The sequence below is a fragment of the Dendropsophus ebraccatus genome, chromosome 5 (assembly GCF_027789765.1).
Source record: "Dendropsophus ebraccatus isolate aDenEbr1 chromosome 5, aDenEbr1.pat, whole genome shotgun sequence".
NCBI classification, from domain to species: domain Eukaryota; kingdom Metazoa; phylum Chordata; class Amphibia; order Anura; family Hylidae; genus Dendropsophus; species Dendropsophus ebraccatus.
This window is the reverse complement of record NC_091458.1, coordinates 151,829,769-151,849,478: the sequence shown is the minus strand read 5'-3', so window position 1 is coordinate 151,849,478 and position 19,710 is coordinate 151,829,769. Positions and strand designations below refer to the sequence as shown.

General features: G+C 42.0%; 1 protein-coding gene across 2 annotated transcripts in view; it reads right to left on the bottom strand.

Moving 5' to 3' along the window:
- Window positions 1-18,074, bottom strand: part of COL8A2 (collagen type VIII alpha 2 chain) — a 116,008-nt gene extending 97,934 nt beyond the window's left edge. The window contains exon 1 of one of the 2 annotated variants that reach the window (XM_069971662.1): window positions 17,918-18,074. The gene's annotated coding sequence lies outside the window, so the exon portion shown is untranslated. The remainder of the gene's footprint in view (window positions 1-17,917) is intronic. The other variant, XM_069971661.1, reaches the window with a different exon arrangement.
- Between the last annotated feature and the right edge of the window lie 1,636 nt (window positions 18,075-19,710).

Here is a 19,710-nt window from a genome sequence, read left to right as displayed (position 1 = left end):
TAACAATGTCCCTGCAGCCCTCGCTCAGCGATCATCGGGCCATAGAATAGGCGATCTAGCAGACCCTGAGATTATTTTATTGTATGTGTATACAGTGTATTTGGTGAAATAAAAAATAAAAAAACTATTAAAAAAAAAATTTTTATTTGCCCCCTAAAAACAGTAACTGCATATGCATTCCAAAATTGTACCAATAAAAAATACAACTTCTCAGGCAAAAAATATGCCCTTGTATTGGTATGTTGGTGGAAGAATGAAAAGGTAATACCACTTGGGAGGCGACCATGGAAAAACAGAATAAATGACTTGGGCATTGAGGCCCAGAATGTGTGATGGGGGAAGGGGTTAAACTTATGCTAATGCAGCAAATATAACATAATAAATGTGTTTTCCGGGTCACTACAATTACAGCCACACCAAATTTGCATTTTTATTTTTTTAAACTATTACTACTTTAACAATAGAAACTATTATCCTGAAAAAATCTACAAAAACTTCACATTCCAAGATCCATAGCATTCCTATCTTTCTCGTGACAGAGCTGGTTGCAGTCTAATTTGCGGGAAGATGTGTAGTTTTTATTGATAAAAATTTTTCATATATATGACTTTATTACCTCATTTATGTTGTTTTTTTTGTTTATGTTTGTTTTTTCTTAGGCCGATACAAAATACAGCGATTCTGGTCTTTTGTTTTCTTTTTAGCTGGGCTGGACTGAATTAGCATTTTAGCTCCTGGAGTACCAGCTCCAGGCCCAGCTCTCCTACCATCTTGGGGTGGAAGGGGGCTGCACAGGTACATAAATCTGCAGGGACCTATACTCAGCTCCCTACTGTCACGAGCAACTTGACCTCAGATGAACCTTTGAGGCATTACAGAGTGCAGAGACAGCCTGCCAGGAATACTGTTTAAAGAAGCCATCTCGGAAGGGGGCGGTGGGGACGCGGAGAGAATAGCTCACACACAATTTTCTCTGTCTCCAGCAAAAAGCTAAGAACTGGGGGAAGGAGACTAAAAAGGTAATAACAAGTATGAAACGAATTGTTAGTCTCCAGGAGGGGGGGATGATTCAACATGTATTTTATCTGAGTGGAATAATTGCTTACAGCTTGGGAGTTTTGCTAGAAATGATGCAATGAAAAATCATATATCATGCATGGTCCATATTTTACTTTTTGGGGTGTAGGCTCCATTCACTTTAACCCTTTTAGGACAGAGCCCAAAACGGCCTTAAGGACCGGGACAATTTTCAATTTAGCGTTTTCCTCCTTGTTTTCTAAGAGCCATAACTGGGTTTTTTTCAGCTACAGGGTTATGTAAGGGCTTGTTTTTTCAGGAACAGGTGTACTTTGTAAAGGCGCCTTTTGACCTACCATACCATGTATGATGGAACCCCCAAAATATCATTTATGGGGCAAAATTGGGGAACAAAATACAATTCTGCAAATTGGGTGGGTTCCCTGTTTATGTAATGCACTTTACAGTAAAACTGACTTTTAGAATGTTTTACTATTTTTATTAACAATAAAAAAAAACTGTCCAACTGCACGTTACCACTTAATTTCTAATCAGCCAATCACATGGCGGCAACTCAGTGCATTTAGGCATGTAGACATGGTAAAGACAATCTCCTGCAGTTCAAACCGAGCATCAGTATGGGGAAGAAAGGTGATTTGAGGGCCTTTGAACGTGGCATGGTTGTTGGTGCCAGAAGGGCTGGTCTGAGTATTTCAGAAACTGCTGATCTACTGGGATTTTCACGCACAACCATCTCTAGGGTTTACAGAGAATGGTCCGAAAAAGAACAAATATCCAGTGAGCGGCAGTTCTGTGGGCGGAAATGCCTTGTTGATGCCAGAAGTCAGAGGAGAATGGGCAGACTGGTTCGAGCTGATAGAAAGGCAAAAGTGACTCAAATAGCCAACAGTTACAACCAAGGTAGGCAGAAGAGCATCTCTGAACGCACAGTACGTCGAACTTTGAGGCAGATGGGCTACAGCAGCAGAAGACCACACCGGGTGCCACTCCTTTTAGCTAAGAACAGGAAACTGAGGCTACAATTTGCACAAGCTCATCGAAATTGGACAGTAGAAGATTGGAAAAACGTTGCCTTGTCTGATGAGTCTTGATTTCTGCTGCGACATTTGGATGGTAGGGTCAGAATTTGGCGTCAACAACATGAAAGCATGGATCCATCCTGCCTTGTATCAACGGTTCAGGCTGCTGGTGGTGGTGTCATGGTGTGGGGAATATTTTCTTGGCACTCTTTGGGCCCCTTGGTACCAATTGAGCATCGTTGCAACGCCACAGTCTACCTGAGTATTGTTGCTGACCATGTCCATCCCTTTATGACCACAATGGACCCAACATCTGATGGCTACTTTCAGCAGGATAATGCGCCATGTCATAAAGCTAGAATCATCTCAGACTGGTTTCTTGAACATGACAATGAGTTCACTGTACTCAAATGGCCTCCACAGTCACCAGATCTCAATCCAATAGAGCATCTTTGGGATGTGGTGGAACGGGAGATTCACATCATGGAGCTCACTTCAAAGCACTGAGCTCACTTCAAAGCACTGCCGGACTCCATGACGTACGGGTACGGCATGGGTACTTAAGTGACAGGATTCCATGATGTACCTGTACAGCATGGGTGCTTAATAGGTTAATAGAAGTGAATTGCAAAACCCAAACTGGAGACAAGAGTCTGGAAAAAAGAAGCCACATTTTTCTAAGCCTGAATAACACCTTTAAATTGTAAGCACTAGGATACAGGGACCAGTGTGGAGCATTTTTTCTAAGCCCGGTGGAATAAGTTGGCGCTATATAAATAAAACAATTATCATTTCTTCCCCATCAAAGTGTCTAGGAGTGCAGGGATATAGTAGGTGAATCAATACAATGATAAGCTGCAGAGTTATAAAACTCCCCTGAGCAGGGAGATTCTTAAAGGGGAACTCCAGGTAGAGGTTAAAAAAATGAAACTTCTGCAGAAGCATATAGCATTACTTACCTATCTATCCCAGTTTTGAAACTACCAAAAATCCATTTGTTTGGTGTTTTTTTTTGCTCTGTATTGTGCTTCTGTCCTTCCTGGTATAGCATTTCCCAAAATGCAATGCTTTCCCTCAGCTGATCATCACAGTCCCCCACCCATCACAATCAGTAAAATTAGTGCTGCACCTGCTTCTGGCTGGTCTGAGATGGTGAATCACTCAGGGGATTGGGGGATCCAGCCGCGCCTCCTGTGAGATCACACCCTGCTCCCTGTCTGCATCATCAGCCTGTCCCCAGCAAACACACACAATGTGAGACAGAGGCATAGAATATTTGTCTCCTAAGGGGGGGGGGGGTAGCGGAGGGAGCAGGAGACAATGTGAATTGGCACAGGGGACATTTTTTTTTTACTTCTTGATTTCTATCAGCTACCAGTGTGGCAGAACCACACAGATACGGTAATACATTATATAGACACATCTATATAACTTTTAATGTACTTTTAATAGAAAACAAGTTTTTATTAGCCGGAGTTCCCCTTTAATGCAGTATTAGGCAAGGATCCTGTACCTAGATTATCAATGATAGGGCAACATGGTGTGTAGAAGCCGCCTCTTGTCCATAGGGTTAGATGTCCACCAATCATACATTGGTGATGTATCCTAAGCACTGTCTAGTTTACATTGCCAGTTTTTCTCATGTAGGATTCTCCTATGTAGGACAATACTAATTTATTCATATAACACCAACATACAGTATTTCACACAGATCACTCACAATCTAAATTCTAAATTAATCTTTCAGTATACATTTTTTTGTAGAAAAACCTACACGGACACAGGGAGAACATGCACACACAGTATAGACATTGCCTTAGTCAGATTCTAAACCAGAACCTTAGTGCTACATGACAACAAAGTTGAACAGTGAGTCACTATGCCGCCCTTAAAGGGGTTGTCCCATCTCCTCTCTTTCAGCTTGGCCCGGTGCGCTCCACTCTCACCTCCTGGTTAAGCAAGGGGGGGGGGGGGGGGGCGGAGCAAGGATGGGATGCAGCGGTGCCGAGCTGAATGAGCTTGGTCTCCCTCTGGCATTACACCCTGGAGACATATGGGATGTCAGAGGGAAACATAAAAGTAGTAAAAACATACTTACCTGGTCCTGACCACCAGTCCTGTCACTGCCTGACCGCCGCTATCATAGCCGGTATCGGTAGTTAGGATCCCAGGCAACTGTTGTCAACTTGCCAGTTGCCCGTTGGCGACACCAGTAGACCGCTATGTTTCTCATATGCATACTCTTGCTCATTCTGGCTCACACAGCGCCATATACACACTAGCCTGGATAGATGACAGATCCCATCTACAAACCTAACAGTGTAATCATCTTATATGCTGAATAATAACAATAAAAATCATCACCTTTTCTACAGACTTCACACAGTTAACTTTCTCTGCCCCCGACCTCCCCTTTCTTTATATAATAGAGTACCTAATGCACAATAAGCCCATTTACATTCCGACTGCATTCCCCGCGTAAGCACTCTGGATTTTCCGGGCTTTATAAAAATATGAAAAGAATGTTTTTAATGAAATTAAGTCTTCTGAGCCGGGCTGTTTCATAAAAGACTAATTTGGAGGTGAACACACAGCCCAGACAAATCAGCACAAAGTCATTTTTCCCTTCGGGACGTTTCACAAAAGAATGTAAGAGGAAGGAGAGGGTGTGCCCTTGAGGTGGGCAGCCTGTCTATGAAGCTGCAGACAAGAATGCCCAGCAGCCTGCCACTTGCTGCTTAATGGACTGGTAAGCTCTGATTATATGGTCAGTAATTGGATCATGACTTATGGATTCAAAGGACTGTAGACTGATCAACTCCGGAGTTTCCTTTCCCACTACTGACTGTTTTCCAAGCGAAGGCCTATGCTGTGTCTAGAAATCTGGTAGACTCAGGAAATGTGTATTACATGGTAGTACGAACGTCTGCTGCTGTTAGGAAGTGGAGGTTAACCCTTGCGTTCGTAAAAAAAAAAATCCTTTAAATCAACCGATCCCAGCAAGTACCAGAGATTTGTAATTTACCGTATTTTACGGGGTATAAGACCACTTTTTAACCCCGAAAGTCAGGGGTCGTCTTATACGCCGGGTATGGTCACCCCATACAGTGGGGGGGGCTCAAAAATATGGCCCCATCCCCACCGTGTGGGGCGACCACTATAAAAACTATAAAAGCTTCGGGAACTTCCGGCGCCTCTCTCATTCTCCCAAAGCTCTCCCAGCAGCGGAGCGTCTCTGAGTCTCTCCGATGAGACGCTCAGCTGCCTGGGAGAGGTTGGGCCATCTCCGGCGCAGGTAGTGTATGTCACACTGGCTGCACCGGGAAAAGTACGGGAGGCACGGAGGCTGGCAACAGGCCTTAGGTGAGGTAAATTTTTATTTTTTTTAATTAAGCTGCAGTTAACCCCTGCCTGGCCTTAGCAGGGCTGCGGTCAGGCAGGGGTTAACATTTTCCTGGCATATAAAGCGAACCCCTGACAACCTTCTAAAAAGTCAGGGGTCGCCTTATACGCAGCAAAATACGGTACTTCTATTTTAAAAATTTTAAGTCTTCAAGGACTTCAAGGACACAGGACACAACTTCCTGCCCTGTAGGAAGTTGTATTATTTACAGTCTTTTACAGAAGTTTTGCTTGGGGATTTGTTACTGCCCTGGACAGTTCCTGACATGGACAGAGGTGGCAGCAGAGAGCACTGTGTCAGACTGGAAAGAATACACCACTTCCTGCAGAACATACGGCAGCTGATAAGTACTTAGACTGGAGATTTTGTAATAGAAGTAAATTACAAATCACTGGCACTTGCTGGGACCAGTTGATTTGAAAGGGAAAAAAAATTGGTGAACAACCCCTTCAAATCAAAGACCCAGCTAACTGTGATTGTGTTGGCAGTGGGTATTGGCTGGCAACCCAATAAAAATAATTCTTAATTCCCAGCAAAGGTATAATGAACGTACTATGCCAAAGATCTTAGTAGCAGACCAGACTTAGTAGACGCCTTTTAAACAGGACCCCTACTACCGTTTCTCTTTTATAGCACTGACCTAACACTAAATCTTCATGTGCTTTAATTATACCAGGGGAAACATTAAATCCTTGCACATACATTTTCCCAAGTACATGGGGGTGTATGTATTCTGGAATACTGAGGTGAAAATGACGAGTAATACTTAAAGGGATTCCACAGAACTTAACAAAATAAATCTATTCAAATAGTAGCCTTCATTTAAAAAGGGATTCTATTACTTGTGCTCGGTTTCAATGATGGATATAAGGCTCTGTTCACATAGGCCTAGAGTTATCAAAGGGTGTAAAGTATACAGTGTACACTGCCCATAGCAACCAATCACAGTTTAGCTTTCATTTTATCAGAGCTAAAAGCTGGGCTGTGATTGGTTGCTGTGGGCAATGTATATTTTACCACGGGTAGGGAACCTTGGCTTTCCAGCTGTTGCAAAACTGCAACTCCCATCATGCCTGGACAGACAAAGCTTTAGCTGTCCAGGCATCATGGGAGTTGTATTTTTTTTTATTATGATCATTTTTTTTATAAGGACCCTCCCCAGGGGCGGATTAATTTACCATAGGCCCTGGGCTGTTTACCAAGCCTGGGCCCCCACCCCACAGTAACTATGGCAGCACTAATGTGGTGTTCATAGTACAGGATAGATAATATCATGATGCCTTTGACTTGTGGTAAAAAATTGCTGTAAAAAAGCAGGATTTTTTTTGCAAATCTTTGTGGAACTGTAGCCAGGAGACAATACACCACTGAAAGTATAAGTCTTTTTGGGTGGCTATGGGCCCCCAGGAGCTCAGGGCCCCTGGCTACCACCCGAAAAGGACCTATTATAATCCCCTACTGACTCTCCCTAAAGTGATACTGTCCCCCGTGCAACTACTACAACAGCAGCTGCTTGACATTGCAGCTTTACCACTCTAAGGCTATGTTCACACTACGTAAAAGTACGGCCGTTGTTGCCATCCCTATCCCAGTTGTTACTTATCCCAGTTCTTACCTATACATATCCCTGTTAACCTCTTTATACTTTATTTGGCAGAGCTCTACCTGGTGACACAACCTGCATATCACCCATGTCTTGTCATCACTGCACTTTGCCAGTGGAGATGCCATGCCAGTGAGCTCCTCTGAGCTGGCTTAGGTGTGCCCTGGGCTCGGTGGCCTGTACCAGCCAACCACCTGGTTACTGGCCCCTGGGTGTCTGGGGCTGCGTGTCTACCTCTAGACTCTAGGACCTAGTCATCACCCCACGGAATGCTCTGCATCCTCCCCACTGCCCTCCTAACCACTCGCCACGCTGCAGAAGGTTGCAACAGTTTATTCTTAATATAAATCACTTGTTACACTCAAAAATTGCTTTAAAAATTCTATAAGAATTTGAGTTTAAAATTCTAATTTTATTTGATTTAGCTCATCTTGTATGTTAACCCCCATTTTGGTTGGAATCTACCCCTTTCTACCCCCATTTTACAGCCATTTTTGCTGCTCAAAGTTCAGATCCCCATTGACATCAATGGGGTTTGGGTCCATGAGCAAATTCGGGTAAAAGTCTGAGTCGCTAAACTTTTTTTTATTCAATTTTTTTTGAACCAAGTGAATCCAAATATCCATGAATCTGCTCATCACTACTCATGATAGTCCCCTAGTTCTATGGCAGGCACTCTTCAATAGTAAGCTTTGTGTCGGGGAGTTAGATGGCTCGATGCTTGTTTTTATGCACTTGTTAGCGATGTGTGGGGTTCTGTCCAAATCCACCGCAATCTGGGCCACGTTTTGCATACGCAGCATATGGTTATAATCAGTGGCCACATACTTTCATGGTTCTATTTCATTTGTATCAGACATACTGTATTCAGGAGTTATTTTACTTTGAATTATCTGACAAAACATATTTTAGTCTTATAACGTTCTCGGTTTAATCGTCTAATGAGATATTTGTAAGTAAAGAGACCAAGAAATGTGATGAGGATTTGATCTTTTGGAATTTTTTGGAAATGACTGTCTTCATCAGTCAGGTTTGTATTGGGGCTGCATTCCGTTCCTGCCAGCTACCAAATGTTAATGACTCCGAAGGAATTCCACCACTTTAGATATATTGCAAAAACAATCAACAGCAGCTACGCAACATTTACTCAGGCCGGCCCGGCGACTATTGTGTATAGCAGAATTCTCAATTACAAGAGAATAGGAAGCCTGTGTGGGCATCAAATTAAACATGGGCCTCACTTCATTTCCTATATGCACTCAGATTGTTTTTAGGCTAGTTAGATATCCTGATGAAATACAATCCAAATATTTACTCAGTACAGACCCCTATTAACCCACTTAGGTCTACTTTTTCTGTAAAATATACTGTAGCACATTTGTAAAAATAAAAAATAAAAAAGTTAAAAAAAAATAATATTTTTTTTTTTTATTATTGCAATTAGGGAGTCAGTTAAACGGGTTCTATAGGCTAAGTTCACACCCCGAGTTTTGTTGCAATAATGGAAGGAAATGACGTAGTAACACAATGAAATGATGCAGTAATGCCATGACATGATGTAGTAATGCAATGAAATGATGCAGATATGCACAGATTTATTAAAACTGGCACACTTAAAAACTGTCTACTAGTGTTGAATGAATCTGTGAAAATGTAGCTGTATCCATGTGTTCTAGGCATTCAGGTTCAGATAATGTGGTGTCCCACCACTGGTGCTCTCTAGAGTACCTGAGCAAGTCACTCTCTCAGGTTCACAAGTGGGAGATGTAATACTGTGTTTTCCCCACTAGGTGTCATCACTATTTGGTTTGACCTGTTGCACAGCTGAAGTCACTGAGGGTTAGTTGTGTTTTTCATCATGTGTTGTTTTCTGACCAGTCAGAGGTGCTTATTCTCCTATCCTATCTCTTCTCTCTCTCTCACACACACACTCAGCCCCACCAATCACAGGAGGATTCCGTTTTAGCCCCTGTAGGAGGAGGAGGAAGTGAGTTCAGTCTTTACTTAGGATTCAGTGTGAGAGGAAGCAAACAAAACACAATCTCTGCAGAAGTTTAGCCAGGGCCTGGCTTTGGCCATGACCCCTGACAGAGACCAAAGATAGCAACCACAGATTTCTCTCAGCAAAGTAACTACAGTTACTATGCAGTATTAAGCTCACCTTAGAGGAGAGAAGCCACCTAGGAATAACCCTTGCTTACACCAGGAAGCTCTCTAAAAAGTGCAGGGCAGTCTACTTAAGCAAGAGGAACTGACCCTAGTAGGACAAAGCCACCGTGCAAGGTCTATGTATCCTATTGTGGAGTGCAAGACGACTGGGGCTTGTATTACCCACCTAGGATGGGTATCTCGTAACTAGGGGGCATAAGGTGGTTCAGAGCCACTACTGGCATCCGTAAGTACGAATATCTTATCTCTTCTACCTATATACCTGTTCTGGCAGAGCAAATTCGCTACATTTGGCAGGGCTCCTCTTGCAATTCCTCTCCTCTTCTTCTCTCTCTACAAAGAACCTTCTACTTCTACAAGCAATGGTTACCTCTGTGTCAGCACTAACCACGTGTGTCAAGATTTGCACTACTGTATCACGTGTACTATTAAACTTGAACCTTACTTCAGTAAAGTGTTATATTTTTTGACTAGACGCACAAGACTTTGATTAAATCTGTCTGCACCCACACACCACTGTATACTTTGATTATTTCCCCTTTCTGTTAGTGGTGGTACCAACAACCCAGGTGGGTCTGCTACCACTCCATGCTACCGTGACAAGTGACCAAATGACCCTAAACAACCCCGGAAGTTGCCATCCATTGGGGATAGTAAACCGGCCAAAGCAGGTTACCACATCCCAACACCCTGGCACCGCAGCCCAATCCGACCTATCACAATTACATTGCCGAACCCAATCCATGTTTTCCAGGACTCCCTAGGGCAGCACCCAACTTCTCCAAAGGAAGGAAATGTTGAGTCTGCTCAACATTAATAGTAACTCTGAGGCATCCAACTTCTGCAGCTGCAGGGAATCAAGCGGCGAGCGTTTGGGTTTGGATAACATTGCCGAACCCAAACATTTTGGCCAATCCACTCACCACTAGAAGACTATCTTCTACATTCTTCTAAGCTTAAAAAGAATAATCCAGCACTAGCTTTGGTTATAGGGTACTGTCTGTTCATTGTGCTTTCCATTCTCTTTCTGTTAAGAAGCTGCACCGAATTAGACACAGTATTTATCAAGATGGGACGGCACATACGGAAACTATTGTATGGTACTTGGCCAGCTGCACATTGACAAGCAGAATACATTAAAATTGCCCTTATTTTGAATAATACATTTACAACATTCTGTCTGGTGAATATACATATCATTTATAGAGATGAGCGAACCGGGTTCGGGTTTGAGTCCATCCGAACCCGAACGTTCGGTATTTGATTGGCTGGGGCTGCTGAACTTGGATAAAGCTCTTAGGTTGTCTGGAAAACATGGATACAGCCAATGACTATATCCATGTTTTCCACATAGCCTTAGGGCTTTATCCAAGTTCAGCAGCCACCGCTAATCAAATGCCGAAAGTTAGGGTTCGGATGGACTCCAGCATGCTCCAGGTTCCCTCATCTCTAATCATTTATATACACTATCTCACTATACATCACATTATAGCTATATGTATATACACCCCAGCCAGACCACTGTTTTTAGAGCAGAGTGGTGGTCGGTAACCAAGGAGCTGTCAAAGGGAGGAAAAAAGCAGCATAGGAGAAAAATACAAGTTTGCTAAATGAATGTATTTGCAAATATACTGTATTTATCTTGACTAAACGTACAAGTATATTAGCTGAAACGAGAATATCCCTTTAAGCTTTTCATTCGGAAAGGAATATCAACCGAATACCAAGGCCAGAAAACAATCTCTTAATGAGTCTCAATCTGATAAAAATTTTATGGTGGATTCTAAAAAATTAAAACTGGTCCATGACATCCATGGCTCCATTCTGCAGAGCTGATGTGTCTCTAAGAGCTTCAAGAAAACCTGAACCAGCTTGATGTAGAGTATCGTAGGCCATCGTAAAAAGCCAGTGGGGAGAAACAAAAGTAAGAACTGGAATTTTTTTTCTTTTTTTTTTTGTGAATAAGTAGATCATTTCTTTCTGTACGTGATCTGGAAAATCATATGCCATTAATTAAAATAATTTCATTTCATTAGTTTCAGGTGTGTTTTTTATAGAGCCAGAATGTTCAGCTATTAAACCAATGTTATTTTGTGACAAATCTGTGATTTCTGTTTTATGAAGCCAGAATATTCACCTATTAAAGGGGTATTCCGCTCAATAATAACTTTTCATATGCGGTTTTCCATGGGGATAACATAACAAAACCTTTTTTGCCCTCCCCCGGTGTTGTCCTACATCATCTTCGGGTCCCCAGCTGAGCGATCCCATCTCCACTTCCCGGATGGACTCATCTGGTGGTGACAAGCTGCTCAGCTAATCACTGGTTGAGATAGGACAGCACTGAAGCCAATGATTGGCTGAGCAGGCTGTCACCCCCAGACAAGTCATTGGGGCGGGATCGCTCAGCTGGGGACCCGAAGATGACGTAGGATGATACCAGTGAAGGCGGGGGGGGGGGGGGGGGAGGGGGCTTGCAGAAATGTAAGAATAGGCTGTTTACTATGTTATTGTTTCAAGGATATAAGGCAATAGTCTAAATTTCCTGTGTCTTATATTTGCAGCCATGGATATGGACATGTTGATGGCATCCACCACTTTCAATGTGCCAGTTATATTGCATGAGATACCAGTGCCATGATGCCCACCAGCATACTGAATCGAGTCTTTTTGGTTTCTCGGCTCACACAATGACACCTGTATTCTGAAAACAACAACAACAACCATAGAGCAGCTGCAAATACAATCTGAAAATCCGCATTGGTCTAAATTGATCAAAAAAGGGAACAATTTTAAGTAGAGATACGTATTAACGGAATAGCTGAGACACTATTCCCTAATGTCATATTGGATAGTGGCACCAGGCTGAACCTGCACTTTTATTTATGTATTAGCAGTAAAAAAAAAAATCTGCTCAAACGCTATTAACTTCAGACACATGTTCTAAAATTCTTACAGAAAGAACATTGAGTAGGAAAAAATGTATTCCGTTTTTTCCATCCAACATTTGGTATGTATTTCCTACAGTCCTGACACCCCGCAAAGGAAACCTAGTAATAGCCATCTGCATGTACAGTATATAGCTATGCATAGGGAGGCCTATGGGATGTATAAAACGCCATCACATAAAATACAAGAAGCATCGTAAAACACTGAATGTTACAGAACCATAGTCTACATTTACATATTTTGACGGCACGGATTATATTGCAGCTTCTAGGAGAGAAAATCCATGCTGGGTAAGGATGTTTCCGTAGTCTCAGGACACAACAGCAGCCATAGACGTTCAACTCCTCCTCGCCACTGCCAAAATGCTGGTGAACACCTCCTCTACTGGCCCTGCCAATAGTGCCCTAGACCCCTTCCAGAGCACGTGGCAACCAGAATAGCAGCAGAACACCGAGGCAAACATCATCACATTTCCATTCAGTCTGTCCAAACATCTTAAGCATTTTTTCCTTTCCTTTTCTCCTTCTTTCTTTTCTTACTTTCAGCTGATCGAGAGAAAAGAAAAAGAAAGGACAAAGAATACAGAATAGCGACTGTACTCAGATTAGGGTAAAAGGTGGCCTACGCTGCTTTCTGAGGATCAGCTGAGATCATATTTCTCCCTTAAAGCGACTCTGTACCCACAATCCCCCCCGCCCCAAACCACTTGTACCTTAGGATATCTGCTATTAATCCAAGATCTGTCCTGGGGTCCATTCGGCAGGTGATGCAGTTATTGTGCTCAAAAACAACTTTTAAACTTGCAGCCCTGTGTCAAATTGGTGTGTCCTAGAGTACCCATGACCTAGGAATGAGACACCCCTCCGTCCCTCCTCCCCACCCTCTTCATTAGGAATGCCCCTAGAACAATTTCTCCTATTCATCACCTGTGAACACTGCACATGTGTTGGATCGTTAAGGTACCTGTGCACTGTTCAGACAGGTGATGAATAGGAAAAATCCTATGTGCAATCCTAGCGCACAGACACTCTAGCCCATGCCAATTTGACACAGGGCTGCAAAGGTTGTTTTTTAGGACAATAACTGCATCACCTGCCGAACGGACCCCAGGACAGATCTTGGAGTAAAGGCAGCTATCTGATGGTACAAGCAGTTTGGAAGGGTCAGATTCTGGGTACAGAGTCACTTTAAAGTCTATGACGCTTTGGGCTCTGGGAAAAACTAGATCCAGTCCTGAGAAATTGAAAGAAGTTTCCCAGGACTTGATCCAGGAACCCTGGGAGAAGCAGCATAGACTTCAAAGGCAGTCGGCTGATAAGCAGATTGCTGAGCTAACAAAGTGATCCGCTTTATTTTTACTGTAAATTTGCTCATCTCTAATTACGAGTATAATTCATTCTGGGAACGTGCTTGTACTCCAAATCACTCATATATAAAAGACAACTGCAGACAATTCGTTCCACGACTCAAAAATAAGGTAAGTATGATGTTCTGTATCAATAAAGAAAAATGTATCAGTAAGGAAGGGGTTAGTCAGTTAACTCTCCCACCACATACAACTCCCCAGGTGGCTGCAAACCTGCTGGTGCTGGTACTAGTGCTGGCTGCCTGGAGCAGCTATCGGTCATGGGGTTAAGACAAGGGTCAGAGGGAAGCCGTAATCATACACCATCCAGCGGGGAGTTGAAGCATTCACCGCTTGGGTTACATCTGTACATGCAGGATCTAGGCTGCCTGAACCCCAGAGTAGAAGGGCATCTACTCACACTCAGTCCTCCGGCAGCAGGGAGAGGAGATAAGGCCAAGCTGCTCGCTTCCACAGGAGGATCTCCAAAGTTCTACAGGGTGGAGAGCCGGAAGGGGTCCGATCACCGGCATAGTTGATCAGACAGCAGTGGGTTAACTTTCTACCCAGTACAATATCAGGATGGGGACACAGGGGGCCAAATCTTGCTTGTTTACCAAGTTACAACTTTTTAAACGGTTAGCTTATATTGCAAAACCAAGTTGTAATCCAAGGTTCCACTCTATATATAATTTTATTATAAACTGCTACAGTATATTGTTAACTGGGCAAGTAAACTTATAAAAAGAGGTGCTTACATACCCAGAATGTCTGCTGTCCCGGAGCAAACTAGAAGTTCCAGCTTTATTATCTACTGCACAATGGGACAGTTAGGAACCTCAATAAAAGGCAAATGCTACGGCCTGTTAGTAATCATACCAGCGTATTCCAGTAAGGAGCTCTTTGCTTACAGCATGTTGGTGACCTTCCAGCCTCGCAGTTGCTGATGAATAATGGGTCGTTTTATATGAAACCGTTTCTTTAAGATATAATACTTATGTGAGCATCATACCAACAAGGAAAACAATTAAAGGAGTTTTCAGGACTGTTTATTTTATTGATGGTCTATAAAGGTCGGACATCCAGCATTTGCCTCCATACACAGTAAAAAGACATGAAAACAGCTTACTGTACTGGGTTACAGCAACTCAGCTCTCAGCTCCTGTTTATTTCAATGACAGCTGAGCTGTGGTAAACTGCATGATCACAATACAATATAGATGCCATCAATGAGATACTACTGGCCTATCCTGAGCATAGGCCATCAATGAAAAAAATACCAGAAATCCCTTATAGGACGACTAACTAACCATTGGATGGGAAGGGGTGGTCACATGCATTATGGTCTCCATAGAGAGATACGAACTTCCGGATTAACAGAGGATCCCACCACTGATCCTAAAGCTTCTACACTTTAATCTATATATATATATATATATATATATATATATATATATATATATATATATATAAATAAAATACTAACATAGAAGTAATACGGCATCGGCCTAGTTGGGGATCTCCGTGGACTGAAATGGAATGAACCACATGGAAATTCAAGGTCAAGACCAAACATGAAAGACAAGATCTATCTTTAAAGTGAAGAGCAATGAGGGACAGATGAGGGATAGATGAGGGACAGATAAGGGAAAGAAGAGGGATAGATGAAGGACAGATAAGGGACAGATGAGAATAGATCAGGGACAGATGTTTTTGGAAGAGCAGAGTAACGTTAAGCTAATACATAGACTAATATTGTGCTATTTCAGATACTATCCTAGTCCTATTAAAGGGGTAGTTCACCAAAAAGGTCGAAGATTTGTAATTTACTTCTATTTAAAAATCTCAAGTATTTCAGCTGCTTTATGTCCTGCAGGAAGTGGTGTATTCTTTCCAGTCTGACACACTGCTCTCTACTGCCACCTCTGTCCATGTCAGGAACTGTCCAGAGCAGTAGCAAATTCCCACAGAAAAGCTCTACTGCTCTCCAGACTGGAAAGAATACACCACTTCCTGCAGGACATCCAGCAGCTGATAAGTACTTGAAGACTGGAGATTTTTTTTAAATAGAAGTAAATTACAAATCTGTATAACTTTCTGGCACCATTTGATCTAAAAGAAAATAAATTTTGGTGAACAACTCCTTTAAGACAATGCTCCTTATCCAGGCATGTATGTATGTCCAAAGAGATACAAGCACTGCCCAACGCATTGACGCGACCTCTTTTCCTAATATAAAGAAGGATTCATACACTTCACACACTTCTCTACACAGGCCTGCATGCTAATCCATCCTCTAATACAAATCCAGCTCCGGTATCCTGCAGACCCTTGCCCAACCTCCTGATACATTTATTTTGTCCAAACATTACGCGTTTCGGAGCTATAGCGCCCCTTCATCAGATTCAGGACAGACTGTTCTGAATCTGATGAAGGGGTGCTATAGCTCCGAAACACGTAATATGTGGACGAAATGAATCATCTTATAGTGTGAATATTGGCATCCCTATTACCTGTCTCTGAGACGGCCCAGGACACTTACTTTATCCATTCTCTAAAGGTCACTTACCTCTCACATTGCACTAATGGGCTTTTAGTAGAAATCCCACCATGTCTAACCTTCTTATAGGTATTTTGTAGATGACCTCTCACCTCTCACTATACCATAATAAAGATTCATCAGAAAAACTACCTCTTAGATCCTGCAAATATACATTCAGCAGGTCCCCCCCATTATTTATACAGTCCCAGTAGGACACCCTGGGGGGGGGCCCATTTTCTTCATGAACTTTCTGGCGATCACTTACCTCTTAGGACAAGGCTATACTGAGGGAATGATTTTAAAGGGGTTATCCAGCGCTACAAAAACATGGCCACTTTCTCCCCTCCAGATTGGGTGGTGTTTAGGACTCAGTTCCATTGAAGTAAATGGAGCTTAATTGCAAACCACACCTGAATTAGAGACAAGAGAGGGGGAAAAGTGGCCATGTTTTGTAGCGCTGGATAACCCCTTTAAGGACTGAGCTATAGTCCATAGAAATATATGGAGTTGGAACCTTGTTGGAACCTTGGAAACAATGGAACCTTGTTGGAACCTTGTGAACAGTGGCTGTCACTCCATGAGTAGTGCAATTAGTCATTGCAGAACCTAATGCACTCAGTATAATGCCTACTTCTTACATCCCTATGAGCATTTACTCCTTACAGAATATCTCCTAATAGAAACGTATGGGCATCTACTATATAGACCTAAATTACAATAGAAACGTATGGGCATTTACTATATAGACCTAAATTAGAATAGAAACGTATGGGCATCTACTATATAGACCTTCATTAGAACACCTGTCCTTCCTAATAGAAACATATGGGCATCTACTATATAGACCTAAATTAGAATAGAAACGTATGGGCATCTACTATATAGACCTTCATTAGAACACCTGTCCTTCCTAATAGAAACGTATGGGCATCTACTATATAGACCCCCATTAGAATACCTGTCCTTCCTAATAGAAACGTATGGGCATCTACTATATAGACCCTCATTAGAATACCTGTCCTTCCTAATAGAAACGTATGGGCATCTACTATATAGACCCTCATTAGAATACCTGTCCTTCCTAATAGAAACGTATGGGCATCTACTATATAGACCTTCATTAGAATAGAAACGTATGGGCATCTACTATATAGACCCTCATTAGAATACCTGTCCTTCCTAATAGAAACGTATGGGCATCTACTATATAGACCCTCATTAGAATACCTGTCCTTCCTAATAGAAACGTATGGGCATCTACTATATAGACCTTCATTAGAATAGCCTCATACCTGTTACATCCTCCTATTGGACACTAAGCACCAACTCTTCTCATCTTGTTCTAACAAACTTTCAGCAGAACAGGTACCTCTTATGTACACCTATACTATATCTGGCATAACCCCAATATTTTACATCCGCCCAGTACCCCAAGACCCTTCCTGACATCATTCCAATAGACAATGCAGAATCCCAAACTTTTTAAACACCTAAATAGTAAAATTCATCCAGTATCTAAAAAGTAAAATGCATCCAAATCTATATGATAAGACCCATCCTCTCCTGTCCTAATAATAATAATAATATTTATTTGTATAGCACCAACAGATATGTATCGCATGATAAGCAGTGCACCTGTTAGTCTACATTGTACTAGATGGCTTGTGCACAGACATTTCCAAAGGAACAAACACATTCACCCTGGTTACAATTATTTAAAGAAACACAACCCTCTCTAATAAATAGCAGGGTCCTACGTAAGGCAATAAAGGTAATTAAAAAATAATAAAATGTTTTCTGCTACATTTTTCTACTGTAAAGTTAAAGCATGGAGTAGTAAGACACAGACCTGTAACTCACCTCTGTGGTCCCAGCTGTCTGCTTGGCATCAGGTTGCTGCTGTCTTCAGCTCTGAAGAAGACTGAGACTCTCTGGAGGGACAGCTGGACGAGCAGTGCAGCACCTTGCAGCTGGGGAGCAGTGAGCGGTGCAGAGCTCTGCACAGGAGAAGGTTTAACATGTGAGTAGTCAGGATGAGTAAACTCTCTTTAAGAAATAGGGGTGGGAGTGTGTAAGAGGAGAGAAGGGGCAGCGACCAAGAGGTTTGGAGTGGATTCCAACCCCCAGATTATTTTTCAATTTCACAGAAAAATCTATTTTTTTTTCCTTCTCTTTTCTTGTTATTTCTTTATGAAGCAAAAGAAAACCTTGTCAGAGATGATTGACCAAAATAAGGGTATTCCGGGAGGCGTTGGAAGGAATGGCTCTACCTAGATGCTGGAATATTAGAATGCTGCCTGGATTTAACTCTGATGTAACTGGAGAATTAAAGCAATAGGATGCAGAGCTACTAGAATTCCTGGGACTTTAGGAGTCGGCGCAGGTCTATGACCACTCGGTTTTTGTTACATACATTAACATTGTTTCTCTATTAGTTTTTACTTCACGCAGAAACACAATGTAGCAGGTGTCATCAGATGTTGACTTCTTGGCCAGCTCACTTTGCATGGGTGACTGAGTGTAGATACAGGAAATATATAATATTCTGACTGCATTTTACAATTATAATGTAGTAACTTAATAACCTTAAAGGAAAAAGGGGAAAAAAATCTTTGAAATCATCTGTTTCAGAAAGTTTTATAGATTTGTAATTTACTTTTATTTAAAAATATCAAGTCTTCCCATACTTATCAGCTGCTGTATGTACTGCAGGAAGTGGTTTATTCTTTCCAGTCTGACACACTGCTCTCTGCTGCCACCTCTGTCCATGTCAGGAACTGTCCAGAGCAGTAGCAAATTCCCATAGAAAACCTCTCCTGCTCTGGACAGTTCCTGACATGGACAGAGGTGGCAGCAGAGAGCACTGTGTCAGACTGGAAAGAATACATCACTTCCTGCAGGACATACAGCAGCTGATAAGTACTGAAAGACTGGAGATTTTTAAATAGAAATAAATTACAAATTACAAATCTATATAACTAGTTGATTTTAAAGATCCCCCCCCCCCAGATAACCCCTTTAAAATCACTGTTATATAATCTAAATATCGAGGACAATGCTGACCTGAGAATGTCTAAGAAAATGAAAGTTTTAGCAATTTTGCCCCCACGTTCCCATGGAAAGATACATTTTATAGAATACAAACGTAAAGGTGTATACAGATGTACTCAGTATTTATTTATTTTTTACAGTTAAGGTGTCACTGTCGTTACAAAAAAACTTTTGACATGTCATAGAGACGTGTCAAACGTTTTGATCGGTCCTGGTCTGAGTGTTCAGACCTGTGCCGATCAGGAGATAAAGCCAAGAGAAGACCACGCTAAGCAACCAGCTCAAAGACTGGACAGGGGGTAAAGAAACGTTGGAGGACAGCTCACTCATAATGGAAAAAGAGTGGAGGGCATACAAAAGGTGCTTTGCAGAGGAGAATCATAAAGGTTGTGTGCAAATAGAAAACAGAGCCTACACAGCCAGCTCCAGGGGCTGTATAAGCTAAATTAAGCAAATAAGTACAAAATTAGTATAAAAGTAACCGTATTGGGGGAGATTTATCAAACTGGGCTCAGTTGCCCCTAGCAACCAATCAGATTCCACCTTTCATTCCTCACAGACTCTTTGAAAAATGAAAGGTGGAATCTGATT